The following is an 8,080-nucleotide window of genomic DNA, read 5'->3' as shown; positions in this document are numbered from 1 at the left end:
AAGAACCTCTGCACGTGTAATTATTCTCCCAAGGAGTGAAGGGTCTGAGCTCCCCATCAGGCTCCCGAGCCTGGGAGTCCTTCACTGGGAAGGTGAGCCCCAGAACATTTGGATTTGAAGGCCAGTAGGACTTACTTTCAGGCACATAGAGGGCTGGAGGAGATAGACTCCACACTTAAAGGGTACTCACAAAACCTCACATGCTCTGGAACCCAGGAGAGTAATTTCCTAGAAGCCTGGGCCAGACCCAACTGCTGGTCTTGGAGAGTCTCCTGAGAGGCTGAGGGTGGCTGTGGCTCACCTTAGGAGCCTAAATACTGGTCTCGTTAGAGTATTCATCCATATGAACTTTCTTGGGGCTGACATCTTGAGTCATTAGCACAAAGACTTGGTTCCACCTAATAGTCCATAGGCTCCAGTACTTGGAGACCTCAAGCCAAGCAACTAACTGGGCAGGGACCATAGCCCCATCCATCAGCAGACAGGCTGCCTAATAACTTCTTGAGTCCAGAGCCACCTCCAGACACACCCCTTGACATGGCACTGCCCACCAGAGGACAAAGACTCAGCTCTATCCACCAGTGGGCAGGCACCTGCCCTTCCCACCAGAAAGCCTGCACATGTCTCTAGACCAGCCTCACCCACCAGGGAGCAGAAACAAGAGAAACTGCAAACCTGCAGCCTGTGGAACCAAGACCCCAAGTGCAGGTCAGACCCTACTCTTGGTCCAGCTGGCCTCTGGGCCTTGGGTGATGAGAGGGGAATGTACTGCTGGGACACACAGGAAATTCCTCCAAGGTCAAAAAACAGAACTAACCTACCACACACACAGCAGTAGCAATTTAGACAAAATGAAGCAGCAGAGGAGTATGTTCCAGATGAAGGAACAGGATAAAATCCCAGAAGAACTAAGTGACATGGAGCTAGGCAATCTATTCGAGAAATAGATCAGAGTAATGATTGTAAAAATGATCAAAGAACTCAGGAGGAGATTGGATGCACAGCGAGATGTTAAAAGTCTAACAAAGTGTTAGTAATGCAAAGATTAGCCACATATTTAAGAATATAAGAACTGACATGAAAAACAAGAATGAATCAAGAATAGACTACAGGATAAGGAATAGATCAGTGAGCTGGAAGATAGTGGAAATCACTACTGCAGAAGATTTCTTGGACAATGTCAAGAGCACTGTATTCACATTATAGGGGCCCAGAGGAGGAGGGGAGCGGGGACAAAAAAATATTTGAGGAGATAATAGTGAAAACTTCCAAAACTTGATAAAAGAGTCACCCAAGTCCAGGAAACAAGAGTCTCCAATGCAGGATTCAATTAGTACGAAGAACTTTTGTATCTAGGAATCAAGAGGTAAACACTTGACCTGTCCTTGGCTTATCACTTCAAATGATACCCAGGGTCATTTCATGAGTCAGCATTGTTGCAGACATAACTGACTGATCAGCAAGCAGGGAAGAATGTGTATTGAACCCAGATGATCCACTTGATGATCTCAGACTTCCTTTCCTTGTCTCACAGTAACTCGGGGATAGTCAGCATATCAGGCTTGAAAAGAGTATTAGTGAGAGTTCAGACCTCATAGATGATGGATAGTGTCAAACAACTATACCACCAGACTTTGGGATGAGGCGATAGGCAAAAGTGGAGACAATTTTGAGTGCAGAAGGGAGAAGATGGGCATCAAATGTAATCCAAGATCAACTCCAGCAAGGGGAGGGCTGTTTCATCCCACTCACACCCTCTGAAATAGAGGCCTATGGGAATGCTGATGTCTCTACTTTGTGGTCCTGGCTGGAGAAATAACTTTGAGCACAAGGGACAGACTGTGGTGCTCATTAGAGCCACACATCCCATGGGTTGTTTCAATAACTCAGTGCAGTAGTGACCCTGGGGAAGGCCCAACCCTGGGAGATCCAGGTCTCCTCTGAAGGGTGACTGCTGGTCTGTTAACTGCCACTGAGCATGCCAAGGCCCTTAGTACTGCACCACAGTTTTACTTGCTATCCAACATTTCTTCCTTTTCTCTTTCAGAGAAAGAGAAGGCCGGCATTGTGATGGATGGCTTCTCCAGGTAGTTCAGTTCCCTCTTGATTTCTTTTGCAGGCCTGTTTCTCACCACAAATTTTCTCAAACATAACCCCAACTTGGCATCTGCATCTCATAGAATGTATATCCAACAGTATAAACACTTAGATCCCAATTAAAATACCAGGGATCATGGAGTTCCCTGGTGGCACGGTTTGATCCCTGGCCCAGGAACATCTGCATGCTGTGGTAAAGTCAAAAAAGTATTTTTACCTCTTTAAATAAAACAGTAAGGCTCATATATGAGACATCTTTATATCTGAATATATTATACCTGAAGATACATCTAAAGCTATTCCATTTAGAGGGGCAATGACCATCCAAGGCACAGAAGGGGGCAGGGGTAGTTCCTGAATTACCTCATCAGTATAGATTTTCATTTATCACATGCTGATGTGACACCTGAGATAAGTATCCTTATTTCCCAAAGTTACTTAAAGATAAGGATTAAGAGACATGGGAAACCATTGGCCAAGTTTCCTGGTCATATTTTCTTGGGTTCGTTTCCTTTTGGATTCTTCTGTTCTTGTCTTCTCATGTTCTGCCCTACGTGACTTCATTTTTTTTTTTATTGTCCCAGGTGAGCTACATCTGGGATGGTCATGAGTTATCGACTGTGACAGCCATCAGGATCTTCGTCCAGCCTCAAAAAGAGGCAATCACTGAGCATCTGAAATTTAAGCAGAGAGAGGGACTCAGCCTGATCACCACCAAGGCCAAGACTCAGATGGATGAGAGGCTCACTGGATCGAGGTTGATTGGTACCTGGGAAACTCTATATGACTAAGGCTAGCACAAGGGTTAGTGTTAATAACCGCTACCATGATACACTCAGCTATTCCTCTCTTTGACGTATGTTGTTTCTATTTTAAACTTTGCTTTGCTTTCAAGTTTCATCATCTCTAGATGGAAGTTCCAGAGCTGCTTGCTGGTGGCTTCCTAAGTTTTCTGGACTTGTATTATTCATGAAAGACTGTTTCCAAAGTGCTAGAACCTTGTCTTAATGAAAAAAAAAAAGTGGCTTCTATTATAGGCAGGATATATAACTCAATTATAACCAGGATAGCCATGTGGATATAGGCTTTTATATACTGGCCTTGGAATAGATTTTCCGGTCCACTTTGGAGGGCCTTTTATTTCCCTGCCCCATTGTGAAATTAGTGTGAAAAACTTTAACATACAAAATCCTCAAGTTGTAAGTTGGTTTTAATATTGCAAATGATGGTTGATGTTACTCAAATATCCCCATCTCTGTGATGGTCCATTGAACTATTATCACATAGAATTGTTTTGCTTACAAGCAACAGAAAACCCCAACTGTAATTTTCTTTAGATCGGAATATACCTGCTATATAGCAGAGAGTTCTGCAGTGTTCTGTGATCATCTATGTGGGAAAATATATCAAAAGAATATGTGTTTATGTATGACTGGGTCCCTTTGTTTCACAGCATAAATTATCACAGCCTTGTCAATCAACTAAACTTCAATAAAATTTAAAATACAGTAATACATTGGCTGACAAAATGAAGAGTCAGGATGTTTTGTTCCATGAGGCTTGTTTTAAGGTGAGTTTTACCAAGAACAGGATATATTTTCCTTTTTTGGTAAAATACCTCAGTGGTTTGTCCCATTCATTCCTCAGGGTCCACACAGGGACCCACATTAGACCCCTGGCTCCCACCTCCCCTTTTCTTCAGAAAATCTACTGCATGACATGGTTTCCACCACAAGGGCAGAACCAGGTTGTCACCAATTCCCCAGTTGGTACAAAATTTCCAAAGAAAATCTATTCATAAAGGTCAATGTATTTGCACACTGGACTTCAATGCAGAACAAAATCCTCTGGGCACTTTAGTGACAAAACCAAGTCATTTACAACTTCAACAGCAACACTAAGCCAGAAAACAGGATAGAAACCTTAAATACTATCAAGAAAATATGACCCAATGATTTTATCAGAAAAACATAACTGACTTTCAGGAATAAGTCCACGAGCTACTAGAATGCTGCTCCAATAAGTCCTTCTTTTGGAACCTGCTATAGAACAAACTTCAGAGCAACCAAAATAACTGGTGAGATGTCAGTATTTAAACTACAGGTGGTCCCCAACTATGGTTGCTCTTATGATTTTTGACCCTATGATGGTGTAAAACCATTACACATTCAGTAGAAACCACACCCTTAGAATCCACACCCCTGGAGACTATGAACCACTTTCCATGGGACTTGGAATAATAAAGTGGTGAAGATACCCAAGACACCCTGAAGTTGCTGAGTCAGTACATTAGCTGCATAATCTCCCCAGAATGAATAAGGTAACATCCTGTTTACATAGACAAACATCTGAACCTGACCCTGCCAGATCCACATACCCTGGGCTCTGAAAACCATGAAATATACCCAACTCTGATTACCTAGAAAACTACTTCTTTAGGGTGAAAAGCCTTAAGAAGAGTGGCAGACAAGATGAGCCCCAGACATGTTGGGTGAGACCTTTCAGCGAAGTTCAGCCTCAAGTTCAACTGGGGCCACTAGGACTCAGTACACTTTGATACTGTCTTTGCCTGATTGTTATCCAAGATCATAGGGGGGTTTCTCATGCCTATTTGTGATATATTCAGCTGGCTTCAGATCAACCTTTCAAGGTCCCCAATATCACAGCCATTTATTACGTTCTAAGTTGAAGAACAGCTATTTGGTGTTTTGTCCCTGAGAACTAAAATTCTGTATTCGTAAGAGATAGAAATAGGATAGCTACTGTCACCATTATAACCTGTGATCCACCAGGAGATGAGATGCTTCCTGTCCCCACAACTTCAGACCCTGCAGGATTCAGTTGTTCTGATGCTCAGAGAGTACGACTTCTATAAAGAAGTATAGAATATATTCCAGAGACCTAAAGCAAAAATTTGTCATGTTAAGTACCCCATGCCAGTAGACAAGGGGAGGAGTTTATGATATGGCAGAGATCACTGACCCTGAACATCATGAAAAAATAGCCCCCCCCTTTTTGTAGCAGAAGCCTAAGTATAGACTTACGGAATTGCCTGCTGCCCCATAGTGATGCTGGGAAGTGACAAGTACACTTACTGCAGCAACCACCACGTGACTGCAAGGTAGCCAGGTGTTTCATACCCATTAAAGATCTGAGCATCTGGATTCCCATATGAATAAGCAAATAGGTCAGCAAAGTGCTGGCAGAGGATGAGAAGAATGAGAATGGGCACCAAAGAGGTAGATGAATGTCGATTGTAGTCCAGGTACTTGTGGTAGCTGTGGGGACAGTGGCTTTAACACTCCAAGCTTTAACGCTTTATTTCCCAGCTTGCAGCTGGACAGACCCCACTCATCGTGCACACTGTTGGGGATTACCTTCTGTACCACTCCCTTGTGGCAACCTCTTGGGTAACATCTAAAATAGTAAGTGCAAATCTCATCCAAATTGTGCAGTAGATTTTGATCTAAAGTGGAATTTGGATAATATGGGAGTTAGAGACCACTTCAGGGTTGGGTCTGAAATGGATCTGTCTGCATCGACCCCCACCCCAACGCTCAGATAGGGGCTCCTCCCCCAGGCTGAGGCTATTGAGAGAGCCTGGGGGGTGAAAAGAGGCCCCCTCCATATTCAGAAAGCTTTTTTTTGTACCCTAAGTTGCTTGAGAGGCCTATCCTTAGCCCAACTAGCACTCACAGTGGTGCAAGTTACCAACCAACTGTTCCCTACAGTTTTGCCTCTAAGAGAAGTTCCTGATGGAAAGCAGGGAACAATTAGAGTCCATGTACCTTTCTCTGTCTGATCTAAATATGGCAGAGGACAAGTTGGTAATCTTTCTGAGGATCCTGAACGCTCTACAAACGGGTTTACCCAACTAGTGAGATGTTTTGATCTCAGCTGGGGGGATTTACAGATCATACTTTCCCACTGCTGCACCCCTGAGGAAAAACAGCATATAATACTGGTGACCAGAGTCCATGCAGACCAACTGGCAGCCTGGGCCCGACGGGGCCATGCAGTGCACTGGCTGGGGAATGATGCGGTTCCTGAGGCAGATCTATGGTGGAACTACCAGGCGAATTCTTTTAATAGAGATAGAAGGGATCATATGGTTAACTGTTTAATAGAGGTTATGAAGAAACATAGTAAAACCTGTAAATTATGGAAAGGTGAGAGAGGGCCAACAGGGACAGGATGAAAATCCTATAGTCTTCCAAGGGAGACTAGCGGAGGTGTTTAGGAAGTAGACGAATGTGGATCCCTCCTCCCCCGAGGGACAGGCCCTTTTGGCTACGCATTTCATAGCCCAGTCCACCCCAAAAATTAGGCGCAGACTTCAGAAAGCAACTGCTGGTCCTCAGACTCCAATGAACAATTAGCTCCAATTGGCTTACTCGGTTTTCAGTAATAGGGATGTGGCAAAAAGGCTGAACACACCCAGAGAAATATGCAAATGGCTCAAAGGACTGCAGTGGCTTTGTCTGGTCACAGACCACCCATGGGGATGCTGGCTTTTCGGGGGCCAATCTGGCCCTGGCAGATCACAAGGCCCACGGGTACCCAGACAGGGCCAGTGTGCCTTGTGTGGACAAAAGGGACACTAGAAAGTTGCAATCGATGTGCCTTCTGCAAACAGCCACGGCATTGGAAGAGGGAATGCCTCAGACGCCAGAGAACAAAAGACAGGGCCCACGCAACCATTGATGGTGTTGCAATCAGAAGACTGAGGGGACCTGAGACTGAAAGAAGCTCTGCCTAGAGATACTATCTACATAAAAAATGCTGAGCTTCGGGTGGTTATTGATGTGGTGGGCCACTCAACAGAATTCACCAGGCTGATCCAGAAGCAAAGAAAGCAGCTGTATACCAACAGGTAAAATACAGGCAGTTTTAAAATTCCCAGGCTTGATAAAGGAAATGCCATAACTCAGCATAATGTCTCTGAGATTCATCTGATAGGGATAGAGTAGGCACAGGTGGTTGTAGAAGTCCCAATAGGGGATCACAGAGAAAAGAGGGAAACCCAGGGGATGTTGAGAGACCACTGTAAGTTCAAGAAAGCCATCAGAACAAGGCAGGCTTGCTTGACTGGTGGAGGTGCGAAAGTTGCCTTAGGTCACTGGGTGGTAGATGGGATGAGGCCTGCATTCAGATTCAGACCAAGGGCAAGAGTTTGAAGACTGCCTTTCAGCTGATTTGAATACACACCTTACCAGATACTAAGGAGGAGCTACTACTCCTAGAAAGGAAGAGGCTAGAGTGAAAACTGGATTTTATACCCAGTCCAGCACCCAAGCTGCATTACCTTAAGAGGTCCACCCATAACTTACAGATGTAACAAACTAGTCCCAAGGTGGTAAAAATCATGGGTTTTTTGAAACCTGTCTTGAGTAAAAAGAGCACTTTAGCTAGTGTCCTATATTGTAATTTCCCAGCTTCTCTGGACATGAAATTCAAGAAATTTTGAAACTGAGGCACATAGACACTTTTTTATAATCTGAACATACTATTTGTAATTGTTTCAGTGGTTGGCAAAATGTTGCTACCCAAGAGTCGGAGTACAAATTGAAAGCCCATGACAATGACCCTGTGGGTGAGAGCAGCAGGGCCAAGTGCAGCAAGTCATCTGCACAGAGGTACAGGGTGGATGGCGATGAGGTTCGGTTTTCCCTGCCATTTCCCCCCAGGGACCAATCTCACGTACACTTGCACTTACTCTGCTAGATCCTTTCCCTTCCCCACCTGAGAAAAACTCCATGAGCCCTAGACGCCAAGAAAGTGTCTATGCTCAGAGTTGTCTCTCAGAAACATCCAGAATCATGAACCCATAGAATAGAAACCTAGCCACACCCTTCCCCCAATGATGCCTCTGTCTGTGCACAGGAGGAAACAAATGTGTTAGTAGAAAAGGAACCAGCTGCTCAAGGTGCTTTGGAAAACGTGACATCCTTCCCTACTGGGACAGCATCCCCTTGCCAAAGAG

This window comes from Sus scrofa, chromosome 8, assembly GCF_054392235.1.
Source record: "Sus scrofa isolate SSC_HxYL_T2T_F1_AM1 chromosome 8, Sscrofa_HxYL_maternal_Yorkshire_Landrace_v2.0, whole genome shotgun sequence".
Lineage (NCBI taxonomy): Eukaryota > Metazoa > Chordata > Mammalia > Artiodactyla > Suidae > Sus > Sus scrofa.
Note: the sequence above shows the minus strand (reverse complement) of the source record.